Below are 25,163 nucleotides of genomic sequence, written 5' to 3'. Positions count from 1 at the left end.
AGATCCTTTAACATGACACCCTTCAATCCAGTGGTCTGCTCTCAAACTTGTCACTTAATACCGCTTTCACATTGCATCGATAACGCAGGATATTGCCGGGTTGTTGCCGGATCGACCTGGGTCGAGGTGCAGTGTGAAAGCACCAAAGTGAATATCCCGGGTCAAGAAACCTGGCATTTCAACCCAGGTTAAAAGAAGGGTTAAACAGGTGTCGGACCTGGCTCAACCCGAGTCTCAGAAAAAAGTGCTGATTGGCTGTTTATGTGTCTGCTCAGTGCAGTCCCCAGCCCCTTCTTTTATTTCCTTTGAAACCTCATCAATGTGAGCCAGAAAATCCACTTTAAATCACATCACAGTGTTTAACGTGAGTGTATCGGGTTCAGTGTGAAAGGCCCCAACCCGGGTATAAACCGGGAATAACCCGGGTTGAAATTGCAATGTGAAAGGGTCTGAGCCTGCTCGAACCCGGGTTTGTAGCGGTAAAGTAGAACTTAACACCATTAAAGGTAACTGGAGACTGTTCTGGTGAGAATGGCGATTTTAAGGGTGTGTAGTTATCAATCACTAACCAATCAGATTCTAATTTACAATTTACAGGCTGTGTTTGAAAAATGACAGTTAGGAGTTGATTGGTTGGTACTTTATCTCTCTCAATTTTATCTCTTGCCAAGCTTTGATAAATAACCCCCTTAATCTCAAACAAGTAATTCAGCACAGGGAACTGGAATAGTAAAGTGAGTAATAACAATTTATTTTGTGTTTCAGAGAAAAAGCTAGAGGTTCTGCCTATAATCTCAATTTATCTAAATTCTATAGCACAATTCTGAACATGAACTGTTAAAATGGTGAATGAAAATTAACGGATACAGAATGGTGACCTTATTATAGTGCTAATAAACTCTAAAATTAGTTAGTATTGTATGGCTCACCTCCCACAGTGTAACCTTCGTAGTACGCCCAACATGAGTGCCTCATCTGGAACGCTTGTGGATGGGATAAAAAATACATGGACCTGACTGTTTCTTTGAAATCACCCCATTCTGTGTCATCTCTTCTAGGGGTAGACTATTCCACCCAGGCTATCCTACACAGCGTGCACAAGATGGCTGCCTCTCCTGGTACTTGTGAGGGTGGAATACACAACCCTTGAAAGTTGTTACCCAAAATGCTTACACCAATCCTGCATTATGCTTACGGTGTGATCTTTGTATGTCTGTGTGGCTTGTCAATTACTGTATTTTTTAAATCTTCTGTATCATGTGCATTTTTTTTGTCTGTAAAGTGCCTTGAGTCCTATTGGAGTAAGAGCGCTATATAAATAAAATTATTATTATTATTATTATTATTATTATTATTAAATAATCCTCTGTACATCTTAGCAAATTTTGGTTAGTATTGTAACCCTAACCCACCTCTCCCGCAGCCTAAACCTAACCACCCCTTCGGCAGCCTAGCCCTAGCCGTCCCTTCCCGCAGCCTAACCCTAACCCTCACCGTAGTGCCTAACCCTAGCCCTAATACAATCGGGATTTGTAGGGATCCTGACTACATCCTGCTGAGAACAGCTGTCTTCACAGGTTTCTCATGACTTTTAGTATTGGCTACATTTAGCAATGGTTATGTTACATAAGGACAGCCAGAACACTGCCACTCCCCTGTACTTTATGGTAACAGCACTGTTGATCAAGGTCTTAAAAACAGCAAGGTCCTAAAAATGCCAATACTACATAAGGGAAAGGGTACTCTCAGATCCCTCCCTTGAGTAGCTGCAGCTCATCCTCTACTTCCCACTAATTTTAATGGCAACAGTTAACTAGTCTCCAATACCAATAGGTGATAAGCACTGGGAATATAAACATCAAAAGTGACTGCAGACAGTGTGTGTCAGGAATTTCAGTATCATGTTATATGTGGGTCCAAACTTGGCTGTACTGTACTTCTTCTTTGTGACATAAAATAACTAGCGGATCAAATAATTTGTTCTTTAAATGTGACATACTGCAGAAAGCCTGGCTGTTCTCAGTGAGACTGGTATTTATACACTGTAGTGCAGTTGTGAATGATCACTGCATACACTCACACAAGTGCCAATTATATAGGCCTCCTACTTCCTCTTTCATTTTTCTAACCATGATCAGTTTAAGTAGTTTCACTTCTATCACTGTCTACAAAGGAGTGCAAAGATCCTAAAACAGTATGTATAAAGAAATCCATTTAGGGGGAGCATCTACATTAGGAATAAAGACAGCGTGCCAGATGACCCAATTAATCAGGGAGACACCTTTCTGTCATTTCCAACCTCACTGATATGACCCTCTCTCAATAAAATATTTAATGAACTATCTTGACAAAAGGTTTTGCTTACTGCAGGTCATGCTGACATGTCCTGACCCTTTAATGTGAGCATTCCACCTGGTAACCTACGAGTATTATTCATTAAAGAGAAGGTTGTTTTCCCACAATGAATTTGGGGCAGATGTATTAACCTGGAGAAGGCATAAGGAAGTGATAAACCAGTGATAAGTGCAAGGTGATAAACGCACCAGCCAGTCAGCTCCAATATGTAAATTAACAGTTAGGAGTTGATTGGCTGCTGCATTTATCACCTTGCATTTATAACTGGTTTATCACTTCCTTATGCTGTCTCTGGGTTTAATACATCTGCCCCATTGTATGCTACAGCAGACTTTATTGTACCTGCAGTATCAGTACTTGTCTATGTGCTCCCTGGTGATGGAAAAAAATTCTGAAGAGTCGCATTCTGTAAAGTGTGAATATAACATTTAAGTCCTTCCTACCACTTTCTCTAAGTTTTTTTTCCCCTAAAATACAGTTCAAGGCTTATAAAAATCCTTTGTATATGTGGCGTTATTTTACTTTTACATTTCTTAAGACATTTTATGGACTGAAAAAGGCTGTGTGTGCCCTCTCTCCCATATCATTAGTCTTGCTTCTTGTTCTGAACTACTTCTCAAAATGATGCACTTACTCTCCAACAAGCTTTCACTCCAGCAAACTCCTCCCTTCTCCCTCTGCAAAGATCTACTTCTCCACATGGGAAATTGCCCTTTTTGTGCACAAATGGATAGTGGTGGCACTATAGGCACACATAAGCAAATCCAAGTGCATGTTAGGCCTAAAGCTGCTTTTGCAGTGTGCAGTGGGTGTTTTATGCTTCATAAATAACCAATGTGTTTTGAAAATGAAAAAGAACAGCCATTGCCTTGCCTATGCCCTATAATGGATAAGGTGACAATGTTAAAGAAAGTTCACTGCATTACTAAGTGATGTCTATGGCTGGGATGCAGTTGATATGCTGGCGGTCGGGATCCCGGCAGTCAGGATATCGACGCCGTAATCCCATCCGCTGACAATGCCACTAGCCGGAATGCTTGCTAACAGGGTCTACTCCCACTCGTGTCCACTAAACCCATAGTGTGGGAACAGGGCCGGTTCTTAGTATTGTGGCGCCCCGGGCAAAATATGGGGGCGTGGCTTTGAATGGGCGTGGTCACGACCCTGAAAGAAAAAATAAATAAATAAAAAGTATACTTACCATCCCCGTTCCTGATCCAGACCCCCATCCGCCGGCGGCGCCGCTCTTCTCCTCTCTTCATCTATGGGAGAGACGTTATTACGTCTCTCCCATAGAACAGCATAGACACTAGAGGTCAATTATGACCCCTAGTGTCTGTGCCACTATGCTGTGCGGTGCGTGATGACGTCATCGCGCATCGCACAGCAAAGGTCCTCTCCATGAAGGGAAACTAGACCGTAGCGTCTAGTTTCCCTTCATGGAGAGGACCTTTGCTGTGCGGTGCGCGATGCCGTCATCGCGCACCGCACAACTAAATTCCTCTCAATGAAGGGAAACTAGACGCTACGCGTCTGGTTCCCTTCAAAGCGGGGGGTGGGGGGGAGCACAGCGGGGCACTGCGGGGGGCACAGTGGCGGATCTTGCCCTGGTGCGGCGCCCTCCGGATGGCGCCGGCGCCCTCCGGAAGGCGGCGCCCCGGGCAAAAGTACCGCTTGCCCGTGGCAAGAACCGCCACTGTGTGGGAATAGAACCTGTGGCGAGCACAGTGAGCTACCATGCCCGCTGCGTGGCGAGCCCACAAGGGGCTCTGTTGCGTTTATCCCCCCGTCGGCATTCTGGCGGCCAGGCTCCAGTGGTCGGTATGCTGACCTCCGGGATCCAGACCGCCGGCATATCAGCCCCAACCCCTATGGCTGGTATGTATTGGAGACTCAAAAAATATATTGAAGACCTTTCCACCACAGTAATATTATTAAATGGGCCTCAAAGGAGGATTCTACATATTGTCATCAATATAAGACTCCTATGTTAAGAACTTCTTTATCCAACTGTTCTCCCAAATGGGGTTAAAAGGTAATGGTGCCCATACACTTGTGCGATTCCTCGCAACATCGCAGCGCATCGCACCGGCAGTTCAGGTGCAATGAAATCACACCTGAACTGCAAAAGTGTTTACCATGCGATCATGCGATAGATCGCATGGTAATCACGTGATGGGCACGTCACTGCCAAGTGAGAGCGGCGTCTGGTTGCTCCCAGCGGGTGCCCATCGCACATCGCAGTGCGATATATTGCATGTGTTTTAAAAAACACATGCAATCGCACTGCGATTCGATAAATATTAAGTGCAGCACATACTATCTTGAGATGTGAGATTCGACCGGCGTGCCCGCGCATCGCGTCGCATGGTATCTAAAATGTGCATACAATCCTTCTATTTCTCTCACAGATCCGGTCGAAATCGAATGTTAGCACCGATTATCTCACAAGTGCATGGGCACCATTAGTCTTGATATTATATTCCATAACTGAGGGTTTAGGAAGGTACATGTACATATTAGATGTTGTCACATAGGCTAACACTGCAAACTGTATTCAGACCTGCAGGAATCCAGGTATAGTGATTTAAGTCATACATGAAGATTTCAAATTAGATAAAATTGTATTTATTGATTTTGCATTTACTGGAATATCACAGTGCAGATGTATTTCCTAATCCGGTAGAATAAGCTTAACAGAAAAAGCCATTTTGATCGCTTTGCAAACTAAATATGACATAAAACTATGAAATTTCCCTTTCAACTGTGCGCTTTTAGAAAACTAGTAATTAAACTAGAGGCACAGTAGAAGCGTGCACTAACTATCGCACTGACTCTCCTCTAACCCACAACAGGAAAGCAAGTTCCTTCCAGGTTCAACTCTAAAACAATAATTGTTTTGCACAGTTTTTTGAAATTCCAGTGTAGTAAGGGGCAGACTTACATAAAAGAACTGGAGCTGCCCTCTCACCCATCTTTTCTTTATGCAATTTATCATGCATAAATCATTTCCCTAAACTTACTGCTGACTTTAATGCAGTTGTCCTTATTCTATTCCACATTTTTCGCTATACAGTACCTTAGCCTGTTAAATATAGTCAAGGGCTGTCTGTATACTATATGCTCTTGGATATCTCAAGCACTTTTTAGGTAAACATAAAAAAAAATCCTGTTTTTCTCATTTCCACTCCATATCTTGAACCTGCCTGGAAGATGCACACCCCTGCTCCTCTACTTTGTCTTGGAGCAGTCTCTCACTCTATTTCACTTAAATGCATTTCCAATACTGCCATTTCCACACACATCACCTGGAAGTTCCATCTTCCTAAACATTTACCCATACTCTCTTTTCCTTATGCTGGGTACACACTAGGCAATATATTAGCTGTTCAAGCGAATGGCCGATATATCACAAAGGGGTCGGCTGTGCTTAGGCTTAGACTGGCCCACAAAGGTACAGGGGAAACCACCGGTGGGCCCCACTGCCTGGGGGCCCACCTCCTGCTCTAAGGATCAGGTTCCAGACTGTGCACTTCAATTGTACATTGTACATATGTTACCTTATACTGGACTATGGTGTATTTTCTACAGTGCATTGCTGTTGTTAATCTGGTACATTATCATGCATGCAGCAGCTGAATTTACTGTATATATTTATGAAGGGGCCCAGACGTTAAACTCTCTAATGGTTAGTCAAACCAATGAGGTGGCAGGCCACACCCCCTGTACAGACTGGCCACACACCTAACATGGGCCCCTACCACTGCATTTCCCCCGGTGGGCCCTACATGCTCCAGTCCGGCACTGGCTGTGCTGTGCAGATATATTGGTGCATATGGCTGTGTATGGGCAGTCTGCCGACTGGCCATACACGTGCTGCAGGGACTGACACTACAGCAGGGTGGATGTCCTGACCGACACATTGAGCAGCCGATCTGTAAATGTGTATGTTTACCTAGATCGGCCACTCTGTTGGCGCAACGGAGGGCCCGCCGTCAAGTCTTGTATTGAGCCTAAGAATCGTTCCCAGTCGTGCTCAGTCAATCAGTGCTCAGTCTATCTTATTGTTAGGGCACACCTAGTTTACCACGCGACTCATGAACTCACTATTATGGGCTTCACCTTTAAAAGCCGCCGATCCCGAGAGAATTTACTTCTCCCAGCACTTGAATGCCGCTAGGACTTAAGACAGATAACAAAGAGTACATGTGGAAACTAGAGCCCAGATTTATGAAGCCTTGGAGAGTGATAAACTGCACAGTAATAAAGTACCAGCTAATCAGCTCCTAACTGCCATGTTACAGGCTGTGTTTGAAAAATGACAGTTTGGAGCTGATTGGTTGATACTTTATCACTGTGCAATTTATCTCTCTCCAAGGCTTGATAAATCTGGGCCTGTGTGTGCACAAGGAATGGTCTACGGTGGGAACATAAATAATAGTTCAGTGGTTGTAGGCAAATACACAGAAAGAAACAGGTAATGAATGAAAGCTGGGAGAGGAGTAAAAGGCATGCTGAGGATCCTAGGTTCAGAAACAATAGGTTGAATTAAGACAGACGCAGGACTGGCAAAGGCAGGGATTCCAAACACCAAGGGACAAGTTGCAATATAAGAATGACAGGCAGGAACTAGCAGAATAACTCCTATAAAGTTGCAGCAGGGCAGGTGACTTCATGTGGCACAGAAGCTATAACCAGCAATGCACTAAAGCCCTAACTGTGCTTTGACTGTTCAGGGAATCAGTCAGAACTCCAGAACAGAGACAGACCTCTAGCAATAAATGACACTGCAGCTGAGTAGCTGCATATACATAATAATAATAATAATAATAATAAGAATTTACTTACCGATAATTCTATTTCTCATAGTCCGTAGTGGATGCTGGGGACTCCGTCAGGACCATGGGGAATAGCGGCTCCGCAGGAGACAGGGCACAAAAAGTAAGCTTTTAGGATCACATGGTGTGTACTGGCTCCTCCCCCTATGACCCTCCTCCAAGCCTCAGTTAGGTACTGTGCCCGGACGAGCGTACACAATAAGGAAGGAACTTGAATCCCGGGTAAGACTCATACCAGCCACACCAATCACACCGTACAACTTGTGATTTGAACCCAGTTAACAGTATGATAACAACGAAGAAGCCTCTGAAAAGATGGCTCACAACAATAATAACCCGATTTTTGTAACAATAACTATGTACAAGTATTGCAGACAATCCGCACTTGGGATGGGCGCCCAGCATCCACTACGGACTATGAGAAATAGAATTATCGGTAAGTAAATTCTTATTTTCTCTAACGTCCTAGTGGATGCTGGGGACTCCGTCAGGACCATGGGGATTATACCAAAGCTCCCAAACGGGCGGGAGAGTGCGGATGACTCTGCAGCACCGAATGAGAGAACTCCAGGTCCTCCTTAGCCAGAGTATCAAATTTGTAAAATTTTACAAACGTGTTCTCCCCTGACCACGTAGCTGCTCGGCAAAGTTGTAATGCCGAGACCCCTCGGGCAGCCGCCCAAGATGAGCCCACCTTCCTTGTGGAGTGGGCATTTACAGATTTAGGCTGTGGCAGGCCTGCCACAGAATGTGCAAGTTGGATTGTGCTACAGATCCAACGAGCAATCGTCTGCTTAGACGCAGGAGCACCCATCTTGTTGGGTGCATACAGGATAAACAGCGAGTCAGATTTTCTGACTCCAGCCGTCCTTGAAATATATATTTTCAATGCTCTGACAACGTCCAGCAACTTGGAGTCCTCCAAGTCGCTAGTAGCCGCAGGCACCACAATAGGCTGGTTCAAGTGAAAAGCCGAAACCACCTTAGGCAGAAACTGAGGACGCGTCCGCAGTTCTGCCCTGTCCGAATGGAAAATCAGATATGGCCTTTTGTACGATAAAGCCGCCAACTCTGATACTCTCCTGGCTGAAGCCAGGGCCAGTAGCATGGTTACTTTCCATGTATGATACTTCAAATCTACCGATTTGAGCGGCTCAAACCAATGGGATTTGAGAAAATCCAAAACTACGTTGAGATCCCACGGTGCCACTGGAGGCACAATCGGGGGCTGTATATGTAGTACACCTTTGACAAAGGTTTGTACTTCAGGCACTGAAGCCAATTCTTTCTGGAAGAAAATCGATAAGGCCGAAATTTGAACCTTAATAGACCCCAATTTGAGGCCCATAGACAATCCTGCCTGCAGGAAATGTAGGAATCGACCCAATTGAAATTCCTCCGTTGGGGCCTTCTTGGCCTCACACCACGCAACATATTTTCTCCAAATGCGGTGATAATGTTGTGCGGTCACTTCCTTCCTGGCTTTAATCAAGGTAGGAATAACTTCCTCTGGAATGCCCTTTTCTTTTAGAATCCGGCGTTCAACCGCCATGCCGTCAAACGCAGTCGCGGTAAGTCTTGGAACATACAAGGTCCCTGCTGAAGCAGATCCCTTCTTAACGGTAGAGGCCACGGCTCTTCCGTGAGCATCTCTTGAAGTTCCGGGTACCAAGTCCTTCTCGGCCAATCCGGAGCCACGAGTATTGTTCTTACTCCCCGTAGCCGTATAATTCTCAGTACCTTTGGTATGAGAGGCAGAGGAGGAAACACATACACGGACTGGTACACCCACGGTGTTACCAGAGCGTCCACAGCTATTGCCCGAGGGTCTCTTGACCTGGCGCAATATCTGTCCAGTTTCTTGTTGAGGCGGGACGCCATCATGTCCACCTTTGGTTTTTCCCAACGGTTCACAATCATGTGGAAGACTTCTGGATGAAGTCCCCACTCTCCCGGGTGGAGGTCGTGTCTGCTGAGGAAGTCTGCTTCCCAGTTGTCCACTCCCGGAATGAACACTGCTGACAGTGCTATGATATGATTTTCCGCCCAGCGAAGAATCCTTGCAGCTTCTGTCATTGCTCTTCTGCTTCTCGTGCCGCCCTGTCTGTTTACGTGGGCGACTGCCGTGATGTTGTCCGACTGGATCAACACCGGCTGACCCTGAAGCAGCGGTTTTGCCAGGCTTAGAGCATTGTAAATCGCTCTTAGCTCCAGTATATTTATGTGAAGAGACGTCTCCAGGTTTGACCACACGCCCTGGAAGTTTCTTCCCTGTGTGACTGCTCCCCAGCCTCGTAGGCTGGCATCCGTAGTCACCAGGACCCAGTCCTGTATGCCGAATCTGCGGCCCTCTAACAGATGGGCACTCTGCAACCACCACAGAAGAGACACCCTTGTTCTTGGTGACAGTGTTATCCGCTGATGCATGTGCAGATGCGATCCGGACCATTTGTCCAGCAGATCCCACTGAAATATTCGTGCGTGGAATCTGCCGAATGGAATTGCTTCGTAAGAAGCCACCATCTTTCCCAGGACTCTTGTGCATTGATGTACTGACACATTTCCTGGTTTTAGGAGGTTCCTGACAAGTTCGGATAACTCCCTTGCTTTCTCCTCCGGGAGAAACACCTTTTTCTGAACAGTGTCCAGAATCATTCCCAGGAACAGCAGACGTGTCGTCGGGGTCAATTGAGATTTTGGAAGATTCAGAATCCACCCGTGTTGTTGAAGCACTACTTGGGTTAGTGCTACTCCGACTTCCAGCTGTTCTCTGGACCTTGCCCTTATCAGGAGATCGTCCAAGTAAGGGATAATTAATACGCCTTTTCTTCGTAGAAGAACCATCATTTCGGCCATTACCTTGGTAAAGACCCGAGGTGCCGTGGACAAACCAAACGGCAGCGTTTGAAACTGATAATGACAGTTTTGTATCACGAACCTGAGATACCCTTGGTGTGAAGGGTAAATTGGGACATGCAGATAAGCATCTTTTATGTCCAGGGACACCATGAAGTCCCCTTCTTCCAGATTCGCTATCACTGCTCTGAGTGACTCCATCTTGAACTTGAATTTCTGTATGTACAGGTTCAAGGATTTCAGATTTAGAATAGGTCTTACCGAACCGTCCGGCTTCGGTACCACAAATAGTGTGGAATAATACCCCTTTCCCTGTTGTAGGAGGGGTACCTTGACTATCACCTGCTGAGAATACAGCTTGTGAATGGCTTCCAATACCGTCGCCCTTTCTGAGGGAGACGTTGGTAAAGCAGACTTTAGGAACCGGCGAGGGGGAGACTTTTCGAATTCCAACTTGTAACCCTGAGATACTACCTGCAGGATCCAAGGGTCCACCTGTGAGCGCGCCCACTGTGTGCTGAAAATCTTTAGTCGACCCCCCACCGCCCCTGAGTCCGCTTGCACAGCCCCAGCGTCATGCTGAGGGCTTTGTAGAAGCCGGGGAGGGCTTCTGTTCGTGGGAAGTAGTTGCTTGCTGCACCCTCTTACCCCTTCCTTTGCCTCTGGGCAAATATGACTGTCCTTTTGCCCGCTTGTTCTTATAGGAACGAAAGGACTGCGGCTGAAAAGACGGTGTCTTTTTCTGTTGGGAGGTGACCTGAGGTAAAAAAGTGGATTTTCCGGCTGTTGCCGTGGCCACCAGATCCGATAGACCGACCCCAAATAATTCCTCTCCTTTATACGGCAATACTTCCATATGCCGTTTGGAATCCGCATCACCTGACCATTGTCGCGTCCATAAACTTCTTCTGGCAGATATGGACATCGCACTTACTCTCGATGCCAGAGTGCAAATATCCCTCTGAGCATCTCGCATATAAAGAAAAGCATCCTTTAATTGCTCTATAGTCAATAAAATACTGTCCCTATCCAGGGTATCAATATTTTCAGTCAGGGAATCCGACCACACCACCCCAGCACTGCACATCCAGGCTGAGGCTATTGCTGGTCGCAGTATAACACCAGTATGTGTGTATATACTCTTCAGGGTAGTTTCCAGCCTCCTATCAGCTGGATCCTTGAGGGCGGCCGTATCAGGAGACGGTAACGCCACTTGTTTTGATAAGCGTGTGAGCGCCTTATCCACCCTAGGGGGTGTTTCCCAGCGCGCCCTAACCTCTGGTGGGAAAGGGTATAATGCCATTAACTTCTTTGAAATTAGCAGTTTTCTATCGGGGTTAACCCACGCTTCATCACACACGTCATTCAATTCCTCTGATTCTGGAAAAGCTACAGGTAGTTTTTTCACACCCCACATAATACCCCCCTTTGAGGTACCTGCAGTATCAGAGATATGCAAAGCCTCCTTCATTGCCGTGATCATATAACGTGTGGCCCTATTGGAAAATACGTTTCTTTCTTCACCGTCGACACTAGATTCATCTGTGTCGGTACCTGTGTCGACTGACTGAGGTAAGGGACGTTTTACAGCCCCTGACGGTGCCTGAGACGCCTGGACAGGTACTAACTGGTTTTCCGGCCGTCTCATGTCGTCAACTGACTTTTGCAGCGTGCTAACATTATCACGTAATTCCATAATTAAAGCCATCCATTCCGGTGTCGACTCCCTAGGGGGTGACATCACCATTACCGGCAATTGCTCCGCCTCCACACCAACATCGTCCTCATACATGTCGACACACACGTACCGACACACAGCAGACACACAGGGAATGCTCTTATCGAAGACAGGACCCCACTAGCCCTTTGGGGAGACAGAGGGAGAGTTTGCCAGCACACACCAAAGCGCTATAAAAATGTATATAAACAACCCTAAAAGGTGTTGTTTCTGTTATATGCGCTTAATATATAAAAATATCGCCAAAATATGCCCCCCTTCTCTGTTTTACCCTGTTTCTGTAGTGCAGTGCAGGGGAGAGTCCTGGGAGCCTTCCTCACAGCGGAGCTGAGCAGGAAAATGGCGCTGTGTGCTGAGGAGAATAGGCCCCGCCCCCTAAAACGGCGGGCTCTTCTCCCGGAGTTTGCGATATATGGCAGGGGTTAAATACATCCATATAGCCTCAAGGGCTATATGTGATGTATTTTAGCCATAGAAAAAGGTATTATACATTGCTGCCCAGGGCGCCCCCCCCAGCGCCCTGCACCCTCAGTGACCGCTGGTGTGAAGTGTGCCGACAACAATGGCGCACAGCTGCAGTGCTGTGCGCTACCTTATGAAGACTGAAAGTCTTCTGCCGCCTGTTTCCGGACCTCTGGACCTCTTCAACTTCGGCATCTGCAAGGGGGGTCGGCGGCACGGCTCCGGGACCGGACTCCATGGCTGGGCCTGTGTTCGATCCCTCTGGAGCTAATGGTGTCCAGTAGCCTAAGAAGCAAATCCATCCTGCACGCAGGTGAGTTCACTTCTCTCCCCTAAGTCCCTCGTAGCAGTGAGCCTGTTGCCAGCAGGACTCACTGAAAATAAGAAACCTAAAAAACTTTTTCTAAGCAGCTCTTTATGAGAGCCACCTAGATTGCACCCTGCTCGGACGGGCACAAAAACCTAACTGAGGCTTGGAGGAGGGTCATAGGGGGAGGAGCCAGTACACACCATGTGATCCTAAAAGCTTACTTTTTGTGCCCTGTCTCCTGCGGAGCCGCTATTCCCCATGGTCCTGACGGAGTCCCCAGCATCCACTAGGACGTTAGAGAAAATAATAATAATAATGTTATTGATATAGAACTTTCCTCCTAATAGAACTCAAAGGTCTTTACAATTGTCTTTACAGCTCAAAATACAAAACAAGCTTATTAGTGAAATGCTTGAGTAAATAGGTAAGTCTTTAGTATATTTTTAAAGGATTCTAGAGTGGAGGCTTCTCGCACTGTGCGGGGAAGAGAGTTCCAAAGAGTCGGAGCCACAAGGTTGAAAGCTCGACCCCCAGATGAACTCAGGGAGATTCTAGGTACTGTTAGTAGTCCTCCATCTGCAGATCATAGCAATCAAGTGGGGTAGTATGGAATCAGAAGCTGATTCAAGTACCTTGGGCCCTGGTCATGTAGAGCTTTGAAAGTCAGTAAGCCAATCTTGAAAACGATTCGCCATTTTACAGGTAGCCAGTGAAGGGAGTAGAGAATGGGTGTTATGTGGCTGGAACAGGTCTGGTTGGTTAATAGTCTTACAGCTGTACAGACAGGCACCTTGCAATTACTTACACTGCAGCCGAGTAGCTGCACAAACAAAGTAAGCATCCGCAGAGAGTCCTGGTTGCATAGCAATCGTCGTAGCCATCCAGGGCCGTAACTACGTGTGTGCCAGGTGGGCTTGGCACACAGCGCAGTTGCCCTGAGGGCGCACGGCCAGCGGCATGTAATGAGTCAAATTGACTCATTACATGCCGCCTCTGCTGTGTGCGCCGTGCGCCGCGCTGTGGAGGGAGAAGAGGACCAGCGCCGGGCAGCGGAGAAGGAGGAGGAGGGAGGGGGAGCAGGGAGCCGCAGCAGCGCTATGTCATTGGTAGTAAGCGCCGCTGCAGCATCCCCCTCTCCTTCTGTATTGGCTGCCCGGCGCTGCGGTGGATGCTGGGATGCGGTTCCTCCATCCCAGCATCCACAACAGCGCCAGGCAGCCAATACAGAAAGAGAGGGGGATGCTGCAGCGGCGCTTACTACCAATGACATAGCGCTGCTGCGGCTCCCTGCTCCCCCTCCTTCTCACCTCACTGCCTGCACCGAGGGAGCTGCACGAGGAGCCTGACTGCCAGCAGGGAGATGGTAAGTATATCTCTCTTTCTCTCTCTCTCTCTCTCAGGGGGTCACCGTCTGCCGCAATGTGTAAAAAGGGGGATGGCTGCCGCAATGTGTAAAAAGGGGGACTGGCTGTAAAAAGGGGGACTGGCTGCCGCAATGTGTAAATAGGGGGCCTGGCTGCCGCAATGTGTAAAAAGGGGGATGGCTGCCGTAATGTGTAAAAAGGGGGACGCTGTCTGCTGTAATGTATAAAAGGGGCTCTACCTGGTGTAGTGGCGCTACTGTGCAGCGTAATTTGAATAATGTAGACTACTGTGCACCGTAGTATGAATTGCTATTATTTTGTGGCCACGCCCCTTCCCCGTGAAGCCACGCCCCTATAAATTTTTCACACGCCTGCGGCGCGCACTGCCCCTATCTTACATGGGGGGGGGGCGCCACTGTCGTTTCTTGCACACAGCGCTAAAATGCCTAGTTACGGCATTGTAGCCATCAGCCATTGTGGGTGAAGTGACACGGTGTCCTTGTCGCCTAGCACTGACCCGAACCTGCCGAATATGTAAGCCACTGCGACAGCTCCTAACACTATTCTAACTGAGTTTCCTAAACTCATTTACAGTCCAGGTTTTCAGGATATTCATGCTTTAGCAAAGGTGACTTAAATAGTACTTCAGTCAATTTGATTTACCCATCTAGACTCAAGCATCCAATATACTGAAAACCTGTACTGTAATGGCAGAGTTTGGGAAACTAAATTACAGTATAGATATAAGATTTATTTATTATTATTATCATTATTATCATCATCATCATCATATATACAATAAAGGCATAGCAAAGGAAACAATGCATAGATATTTTGGGAGGGTATCTGACTAAGCACTGCACTTTAACTACTGGGTTAAAATAAGATTTTCAAAACAGTATTGATAAACTAAAACAGAAATATACAATACACTGTAGTGACAACTAACACTTAACTCCCTTTTAAAACCATCAAGTCTTCTAGGGTATCATTTAACATACCCTCCAACTGTACCTTTTTGGCAGGTACAGTACCTTTTTTTATGGTCTGTATCGATTTTTGACACTCCTATTTTCCATTGAAAGTATAGGAAAAGAGGTATGGCCACACACCCTTTACCTATAGCCACGCCCCTTTCTCTAAGTTGTATCGATTGTTATGTGTAAAATGTTGGAGGGTATGATTTTATAAAAGTAAAAAATAGTGTGTCTTTGGCTTCTCAGCAGGAGAAATCACCTTCTCATTTATAAAATAATGAAACAGCAGAGAAAGCACACTGATCTCCCCTGTTTTACTTCTCTCTGACTGGAGGTGCCAGCCCCATAGCTTAAGGGGCAACATGTGCGTTTCCTCCATCTATAAAGATGATCAAAGTTTCGCTTTTTTAAGCATAACTGAATCTGTAGGCACTGCAGAAAATCAGGGAAGGGCAAATTCTCTTTCTGTTTTCTACCACAGCGCATCACTCCCCTGCTCCACCGGCACCCATCCAGCACATGCACTGGAAGCACGCTACATGCCAGTTTTGTCCTCGCCAGGACAGACCTTTACCGCATGGTCTTTCCCAGCATCACATTTTTCACATTTGATATAAAATAAGAATTTACTCACCGGTAATTCTATTTCTCGTAGTCCGTAGTGGATGCTGGGAACTCCGTAAGGACCATGGGGAATAGCGGGCTCCGAAGGAGGCTGGGCACTCTAGAAAGATCTTAGACTACCTGGTGTGCACTGGCTCCTCCCACTATGACCCTCCTCCAAGCCTCAGTTAGGTACTGTGCCCGGACGAGCGTACACAATAAGGAAGGATTTTGAATCCCGGGTAAGACTCATACCAGCCACACCAATCACACCGTACAACTTGTGATCTGAAACACAGTTAACAGTATGAAACAATAGAGCCTCTCAACAGATGGCTCAACAATAACCCGATTTAGTTAACAATAACTATGTACAAGTATTGCAGATAAACCGCACTTGGGATGGGCGCCCAGCATCCACTACGGACTACGAGAAATAGAATTACCGGTGAGTAAATTCTTATTTTCTCTAACGTCCTAGTGGATGCTGGGAACTCCGTAAGGACCATGGGGATTATACCAAAGCTCCCAAACGGGCGGGAGAGTGCGGATGACTCTGCAGCACCGAATGAGAGAACTCCAGGTCCTCCTCAGCCAGGGTATCCAATTTTGTAGAATTTTGCAAACGTGTTTGCCCCTGACCAAGTAGCTGCTCGGCAAAGTTGTAAAGCCGAGACCCCTCGGGCAGCCGCCCAAGATGAGCCCACCTTCCTTGTGGAATGGGCATTGACAGATTTTGGCTTTGGCAGGCCTGCCACAGTATGTGCAAGCTGAATTGTACTACAAATCCAACGAGCAATAGTCTGCTTAGAAGCAGGAGCACCCAGCTTGTTAGGTGCATATAGGATAAACAGCGAGTCAGATTTTCTGACTCTAGCCGTTCTGGAAACATATATTTTCAGTGCCCTGACAACGTCTAGCAACTTGGAGTCCTCCAAGTCCCTAGTAGCCGCAGGCACCGCAATAGGCTGATTCAGGTGGAACGCTGACACCACCTTTGGGAGAAACTGGGGACGAGTCCTCAATTCTGCCCTATCCATATGGAAAATCAAATAAGGGCTTTTACAAGACAAAGCCGCCAATTCTGATACTCGCCTGGCAGAAGCCAAGGCCAATAACATAACCACCTTCCACGTGAGATATTTCAGATCCACGGTTTTTAGTGGTTCAAACCAATGTGATTTTAAGAAACTCAACACCACGTTGAGATCCCAAGGTGCCACAGGAGGCACAAACGGGGGCTGATTATGCAGCACTCCTTTTATAAATGTCTGAACTTCAGGTACTGAAGCTAGTTCTTTTTGAAAGAAAATCGACAGAGCCGAGATCTGTACCTTAATGGAACCCAATTTAAGGCCCATAGTCACTCCTGCTTGCAGGAAATGCAGAAATCGACCTAGTTGAAATTCCTCTGTTGGGGCCCTTTCGGCCTCACACCATGCAACATATTTTCGCCATATGCGGTGATAATGAGTTGCTCAAACCTCTTTCCTGGCTTTAGTAAGCGTAGGAATGACTTCCTCCGGAATGCCCTTTTACTTCAGGATCCGGCGTTCAACCGCCATGCCGTCAAAAACGCAGCCGCGGTAAGTCTTGGAACAGACAGGGCCCCTGCTGCCGCAGGTCCTGTCTGAGTGGCAGAGGCCATGGGTCCTCTGATATAAATTCTTGAAGTTCTGGGTACCAAGCTCTTCTTGGCCATCCACGAGTATCGTTCTTACCCCTCGCCTTCTTATTATTCTCAGTACCTTTGGTATGAGAGGCAGAGGGGAGAACACATAAACCGACTGGTACACCCACGGTGTTACCAGAGCGTCCATAGCTATCGCCTGAGGGTCCCTTGACCTGGTGCAATATCTTTTATAGCTTTTTGTTGAGGCGGGACGCCATCATGTCCACCTGTGGCCTTTCCCAATGGTGTACAATCCTATTGGAAGACTTCTGGAGGAAGTCCCCATTCTCCCGGGTGGAGGTCGTGTCTGTTGAGAAGATCTGCTTCCCAGTTGTCCACTCCGGGAATGAACACTGCTGACAGTGCTAACACATGATTTTCCACCCATCGGAGAATCCTTGTGGCTTCTGCCATCGCCATCTGCTTCTTGTGCCGCCCTGTTGGTTTACATGGGCGACTGCCGTGATGTTGTCTGATTGGATCAGTACCGGCTGGTTTTGAAGCAGAGGCCTTGCCGGCCTCAGGGCATTGTAAATGGCCCTCAGGTCCAGAATATTTATGTGTAGGGAAATAACCTGACTTGACCAAAGTCCCTGGAAGTTTCTTCCCTGTGTGACTGCCCCCCAGCCTCAAAGGCTGGAATCCATGGTCACTAGGACCTAGTCCTGTATTCCGAACCTGCGGCCCTCTTGAAGATGGGCACTCTGCAGCCACCACAGTAGAGATACCCTGGTCCTTGGAGACAGGGTTATCAGCCTATGCATCGGAAGATGCGATCCGGACCACTTGTCCAACAGGTCCCTCTGAAAAGTTCTTGTATGGAACCTGCCTAATGGGATTGCTTCGTAGGAAGCTACCATTTTTCCCAGGACTCGCGTGCAATGATGCACCGCTACCTATTTTGGCTTCAGGAGGTCTCTGACTAGAGATGACAACTCCTTGGCTTTCTCCTCCGGGAGAAACACTATTTCTGGTTTATGTCCAGAACCATCCCCAGGAACAGTAGACGTGTCATAGGAACCAGCTGTGACTTTGGACTGTTTAGAATCCAACCATGCTGTTGTAGCACTTTCCAAAATAGTGCTACCCCGACTACCAACTGCTCCTTGGACCTCGCCCTTATAACGAGATTGTCCAAGTACGGGATAATTAAAAACTCCCTTTTTTCGAAGGAGTATCATCATTTCGGCCATTACCTTGATAAAACACCCTCAGTGCCATGTACAGTCCAAACAGCAGTGTCTGGACTTGGTAATGGTAATCCTGTACCACAAATCTGAGGTACTCCTGGCGAGGATGGTAAATGGGGACATGCAGGTAAGCATCCTTGATGTCCCGGGATACCATGTAATCCCCCTCGTCTAGGCTTGCAATAACCGCCCTGAGCGATTCCATCTTGAACTTGAATTTTTTTATGTATGTGTTCAAGGATTTTAAATATAAAATGGGTCACACCGAACCATGCGGTTTCGGTACCCCAACCCGTGTGGAATAGTAGTAACCCCGTCCTTGTTGAAGTAGGGGCACCTTGAGTATTACCTGCTGGGAATACCGCTTATTAATTGCCTCTAGCACAGCCTCCCTGCCTGAGGGAGTTGTCAGCAAGGCATATTTTAGGAAACGGCTGGGGGGAGACATCTCGAATTCCAGCTTGTACCCCTGAAATACTACTTGAAAGAAACAAGGATCCACCTGTGAGCGAGCCCACTAATTGCTGAAATTTTTGAGACGGCCCCCCACCGTACCTGGCTACACCTGTGGAGCACCCGCGTCATGGTGTGGACTCACAGGAGGCGGGGGAAGAATCTTGATTCTGGGAACAGGCTGACTGGTGCAGCTTTTTCCCTCTACCCTTGTCTCTGTACAGAAAGGAAGCGCCATTTGACCCGCTTGCTTTTCTGAAGCCGAAAGGACTGTACCTTTGTCTGTGAGGAAACCTGAGGTAAAATTATTTCTTCCCAGCAGTTGCTGTGGATACGAGGTCCCAGAGACCATCCCCAAATAATTCCTCACCCTTATAAGGCTCTCTATGCGCTTTATTAAGTCAGCATCACCTGTCCAGTGACAGGTCTCTAATACCCTCCTGACAGAATGGACATTACATTTATTTTGGATGCCAGCCGGCAAAATATCCCTCTGTGCATCCCCCATATATAAGACGACGTCTTTAATATGTTTTTATGTTTGCCAACTAGTATCCCTGTTTGACAGGGTCACCGACCACGCTGCAGCAGCACTATCTGCAGGTCTCAGTCTAGTACCTGAGTGTGTAAATACAGACTTCAGGATAGCCTCCTGTTTTTTATCAACAGGTACCTATTAAAGTGGCCGTATCCTAAGACGGCAGTGCCACCTTTTTTGACAAACGTGTGAGCGCCTTATCCACCCTAGGGGATATCTCCCTTGGCGGGAAAGGGTACGCCCTCAGTAACTTTTTATAAATTACCAGTTTCTTAACGGGGGAACCCACGCTTTTTTCACACTTCATTTATTCATCTGATGGGGGAACAAAACACTGCCTGTTTTTTCTCCCCAAACCTAAAAACCCATTTTTAGAGGTGCTTGGGTTAAAGTCAGAAATGTATAACACATTTTTTATTGCCGGGATCAAGTCACGGATGTTCTTAGTGGATTGTGTATATGTCTCCACCTTGTCGACACTGGAGTCAGACTCCGTGTCGACATCTGTGTCTGCCATCTGAGAGAGCGGGCGTTTTTGAGCCCCTGATGGCCTTTGAGACGCCTGGGCAGGCGTGGGCTGCGAAGCCGGCTGTCCCACAGCTGTTACGTCATCCACCCTTTTATGTAAGGAGTTGACACTGTCGGTTAATACCTTTCACCTATCCATCCACTCTGGTGTCGGCCCCACAGGGGGCGACATCACATATATCGGCCTCTGTTCCGTCACCATATAAGCCTCCTCATTCAACATGTCGACACAGCCGTACCGACACACCGCAGACACACAGGGAATGCTCTAAACGAGGACAGGACCCACAAAAGCCCTTTGGGGGGACAGAGTGAGAGTATGCCAGCACACACCAGAGCGCTATATAATGCAGGGACTAACTGAGTTATGTCCCCTATAGCTGCTGTTTTTATATATAATGTATACTGCGCCTAAATTTAGTGCCCCCCCTCTCTTTATTAACCCTTTGTAGACTGCAGGGGAGAGCTAGGGAGCTTCCTTCCAGCAGAGCTGTGAGGGAAAATGGCGCCAGTGTGCTGAGGAGATAGGCTCCGCCCCTTTTTCGCGGCCTATTCTCCCGTTTTTTATGGAATTCTGGCAGGGGTATTTACCTCATATATAGCCCCTGGGGCTATATATTGAGGTATTTTAGCCAGCCAAGGTGTTTTTATTGCTGCCTCAGGGCGCCCCCCCCAGCGCCCTGCACCCTCAGTGACCGGAGTGTGAAGTGTGTGAGAGGAGCAATGGCGCACAGCTGCAGTGCTGTGCGCTACCTTGGTGAAGACAGAGTCTTCATGCCGCCGATTTTCCGGACCATCTTCTTGCTTCTGGCTCTGTAAGGGGGACGGCGGCGCGGCTCCGGGACCGAACATCAAGGCTGGGCCTGCGGTCGATCCCTCTGGAGCTAATGGTGTCCAGTAGCCTAAGAAGCCCAATCCGGCTGCAAGCAGGCGAGTTCGCTTCTTCTCCCCTTAGTCCCTCGCTGCAGTGAGCCTGTTGCCAGCAGGTCTCACTGAAAATAAAAAAATCTAAGACTATTACTTTCTAAGAGCTCAGGAGAGCCCCTAGTGTGCATCCAACCTCGGCCGGGCACGAAATCTAACTGAGGCTTGGAGGAGGGTCATAGTGGGAGGAGCCAGTGCACACCAGGTAGTCTAAGATCTTTCTAGAGTGCCCAGCCTCCTTCGGAGCCCGCTATTCCCCATGGTCCTTACGGAGTTCCCAGCATCCACTAGGACGTTAGAGAAATATGGATAGCAAAAAATGGTGAGAATTTATAATGACCTAACACATTTGTTTTGGTTTTAGCTCTAGACCCCTAAGTTAGCTGAATCACTGATTTCTTTTAATTTGACTGTATCACTCTTTATACAATGGAGAAACCAAATAGGAAAACAAAACCACTGATTATTGGAAACCACTGAAAGCAAAATATATTCTGAGATTGCATCTGGTTATAGTAGAGAAAATAGTCATAATGGGTATAGGCTTTGACAACCACAAATGATTGATACAAGCAAAGTGAGACTGAAAAGGATACTAGCATCTCATTTTTGATAAAAGGTTTCAATCACTAAAAGACCACACAGGTTTCCAGTGAGTAGTTTTTACATTTCAATACTAGCTACTGCTTCATATAATTGGGGTCGATTCAATTAGCTTCGCAGGGATGTAGCTCCTGCAGGTGGGTTCATTAAACTAAGCTATTTGCAAACATGAAGAAGTTCCAGTTTACTATTTTGTATGATGCACAACAAGGCATTATTTGGGTCCCAATTAAAAGGGTAATCGACTAACAGGTGCAGCTAGTATAGCTAATTAAGGAGGCATTCAACTGTTCCTCCCACCGGCAGCCAGCAGATGGCGCCCAACAAAGCTATTCAACTGTAACTCAGTTCGGACACGAATGGATGCCGGCATCTGCATTTCAGGTCACACCCCAGGGGGTGGCGAGCTGAAATGTGCAAACAATGACTCCTCTGGGTGCCCAAACAGCACTTTTTGAGATCGCGCCCAGCACTTTGGTCAGGTTTAGCTGCTTTACACAACTAAACCCAACCTCTATGGGTGGGATCAGGGTGATAAACAGATATAATTTAACATCACCCCCGCAATCTTCCGTCACTTTAAACGTGAGCGGGCGCAATAATCAATTGAATACCACCACTGATTTTAGATTTGATGATTGATGGATTAATGGATTGATCTATTTGCGGGAGGTAACATCAGATTTCTGCTAGAGAATTTTATAAATACCTATAATTGTGTCACTGGTTACACAGTTTACAATGGGTCTCCCAACAACGGTCTGCTATCCCCAGCTATATTGATGAGAGATGTACTTCAGTCACTTTACAAGGGAGGTATTTCCTGGTGGTATAGTGCACTGTTGGTGACTAATAATAGAAATTTTCAGCCCTACTGAAATGGGAGGCTTACCTCTCCTGGTCTTTCTCCGAGGACAAATGTAAATCTGTTTTTCAAACATGTTTCCAGTTAAGTATATATCCCATGCTGTACAGTTTTATAAACTCTTACATAGATTAGATTTGACCCCTGAGAAGCTCCATAAAAATTATCTGACCCTTTCTAACCAATGCATGCATAATAGTGGTCATGTAATAAATTCTGGGCATGTCTAGTTCTGACCCAGATGTGGAACAATGGGGGAAATTTACTAAGCTCCCGATTTTGACCGAGATGCCGTTTTTTCATCAAAGTGTCATCTCGGTAATTTACTAAACACTAATCACGGCAGAGATGAGGGCATTCGTAATTTTTTGCAAGTCCAAGTAAAAAATTACGAATGAATACACCATCGGTCAAAACGCGGCTGTTTAAGTATGAATCTCGGTCATTTACTAAGAAGTGCAAAGCAAAAAACAAACAAACACTGCCGTGAAAAATTACAACTCGTAAAAAAGTGCTAAAAAAAAACAGACCTTTTTTTTTTATTCGTGATTGGATAGGCATGCACGGATCCATGAGATCCGTGCATGTATATCAGTGGGAAGGGGTGGGAAAGTGCTTATTTTTTCAAAAAAAAATTGCGTGGGGTCCCCCCTCCTAAGCATAACCAGCCTCGGGCTCTTTGAGCCGATCCTGGTTGCAGAAATATGGGGGGGAAAATGACAGGGGTTCCCCCATATTTAAGCAACCAGCATCGGGCTCTGCGCCTGGTCCTGGTCCCAAAAATACGGGGGACAAAAAGAGTAGGGGTCCCCCGTATTTTTAAAACCAGCACCGGGCTCCACTAGCTGGACAGATAATGCCACAGCCGGGGGTCACTTTTATATAGTGCCCTGCGGCCGTGGCATCAAAAATCCAACTAGTCACTCCTGGCCGGGGTACCCTGGGGGAGTGGGAACCCCTTCAATCAAGGGGTCCCCCCCCCCCAGCCACCCAAGGGCCAGGGGTGAAGCCCGAGGCTGTCCCCCCCCATCCAATGGGCTGCGGATGGGGAGGCTGATAGCCTTTGTTGTAAAAGAAAAGATATTGTTTTTAGTAGCAGTACTACAAGGCCCAGCAAGCCTCCCCCGCATGCTGGTACTTGGAGAACCACAAGTACCAGCATGCGACGGAAAAACGGGCCCGCTGGTACCTGTAGTACTACTACTAAAAAAATACCCAAAAAAAGACAAGACACACACACCGTGAAAGTATAATTTTATTACATACATACACACATACATACATACTTACCTTAAGTTCCCAAGCAGGTCGGTCCTCTTCTCCAGTAGAATCCAAGGGGTACCTGTTGAAGAAATTATACTCACGAGATCCAGGGGTCCAGGCTCCTCGGGAAATCCAGGGGTAATCCACGTACTTGAAAAAAAAAAAAAAAACGGTGTCCCGACCACGAACTGAAAGGGGACCCATGTTTGCACATGGGTCACCTTTCCACGAATGCCAGAAACCCACTTTGACTTCTGTCTAAGTGGGTTTCTTCAGCCAATCAGGGAGCGCCACGTTGTAGCACTCTCCTGATCAGCTGTGTGGTCCTGTCCTCACTGACAGGCAGCACACGGCAGTGTTACAATGTAGCGCCTATGCGCTACATTGTAACCAATGATGGGAACTTTCTGCCCTGCGGTTGACCTAAAGTGACGTCACCGCTGAGCAGAAAGTTCCCATCATTGGTTACAATGTAGCGCATAGGCGCTACATTGTAACACTGCCGTGTGCTGCCTGTCAGTGAGGACAGGACCACACAGCTGATCAGGAGAGTGCTACAACGTGGCGCTCCCTGATTGGCTGAAGAAACCCACTTAGACAGAAGTCAAAGTGGGTTTCTGGCATTCGTGGAAAGGTGACCCATGTGCAAACATGGGTCCCCTTTCAGTTCGTGGTCGGGACACCGTTTTTTTTTTTTTTTCAAGTACGTGGATTACCCCTGGATTTCCCGAGGAGCCTGGACCCCTGGATCTCGTGAGTATAATTTCTTCAACAGGTACCCCTTGGATTCTACTGGAGAAGAGGACCGACCTGCGTGGGAACTTAAGGTAAGTATGTATGTATGTGTGTATGTATGTAATAAAATTATACTTTCACGGTGTGTGTGTCTTGTCTTTTTTTGGGTATTTTTTTAGTAGTAGTACTACAGGTACCAGCGGGCCCGTTTTTCCGTCGCATGCTGGTACTTGTGGTTCTCCAAGTACCAGCATGCGGGGGAGGCTTGCTGGGCCTTGTAGTACTGCTACTAAAAACAATATATTTTCTTTTACAACAAAGGCTATCAGCCTCCCCATCCGCAGCCCATTGGATGGGGGGGGACAGCCTCGGGCTTCACCCCTGGCCCTTGGGTGGCTGGGGGGGGGGACCCCTTGATTGAAGGGGTCCCCACTCCCCCAGGGTACCCCGGCCAGGAGTGACTAGTTGGATTTTTGATGCCACGGCCGCAGGGCACTATATAAAAGTGACCCCCGGCTGTGGCATTATCTGTCCAGCTAGTGGAGCCCGGTGCTGGTTTTAAAAATACGGGGGACCCCTACTCTTTTTGTCCCCCGTATTTTTGGGACCAGGACCAGGCGCAGAGCCCGATGCTGGTTGCTTAAATATGGGGGAACCCCTGTCATTTTTTTCCCCATATTTTTGCAACCAGGATCGGCTCAAAGAGCCCGAGGCTGGTTATGCTTAGGAGGGGGGACCCCACGCATTTTTTTTTATTATTTTACAGTGTTTAATTAAAAAAAAAAAAAAACCCCAGCACGGATCACACAGATCCGGCCGAGATTGATTGTAAAAAAAGTCGGCAGTGTTTTGCTAATCACTGCCGTAAAAATAGAAAAAAAAACACGAA

The 25,163-nt window shown here is 47.1% G+C and overlaps 1 protein-coding gene across 1 annotated transcript in view; it reads right to left on the bottom strand.

Annotated features, from left to right (window-relative positions):
- SH2B3 (SH2B adaptor protein 3) overlaps positions 1-25,163 on the bottom strand; it is a 346,286-nt gene that overhangs the window by 190,219 nt on the left and 130,904 nt on the right. The window lies entirely within an intron of this gene.

The sequence above is a fragment of the Pseudophryne corroboree genome, chromosome 1 (assembly GCF_028390025.1).
Source record: "Pseudophryne corroboree isolate aPseCor3 chromosome 1, aPseCor3.hap2, whole genome shotgun sequence".
Lineage (NCBI taxonomy): Eukaryota > Metazoa > Chordata > Amphibia > Anura > Myobatrachidae > Pseudophryne > Pseudophryne corroboree.
Note: the sequence above shows the minus strand (reverse complement) of the source record. Positions and strands in the feature narration are given on the sequence as shown.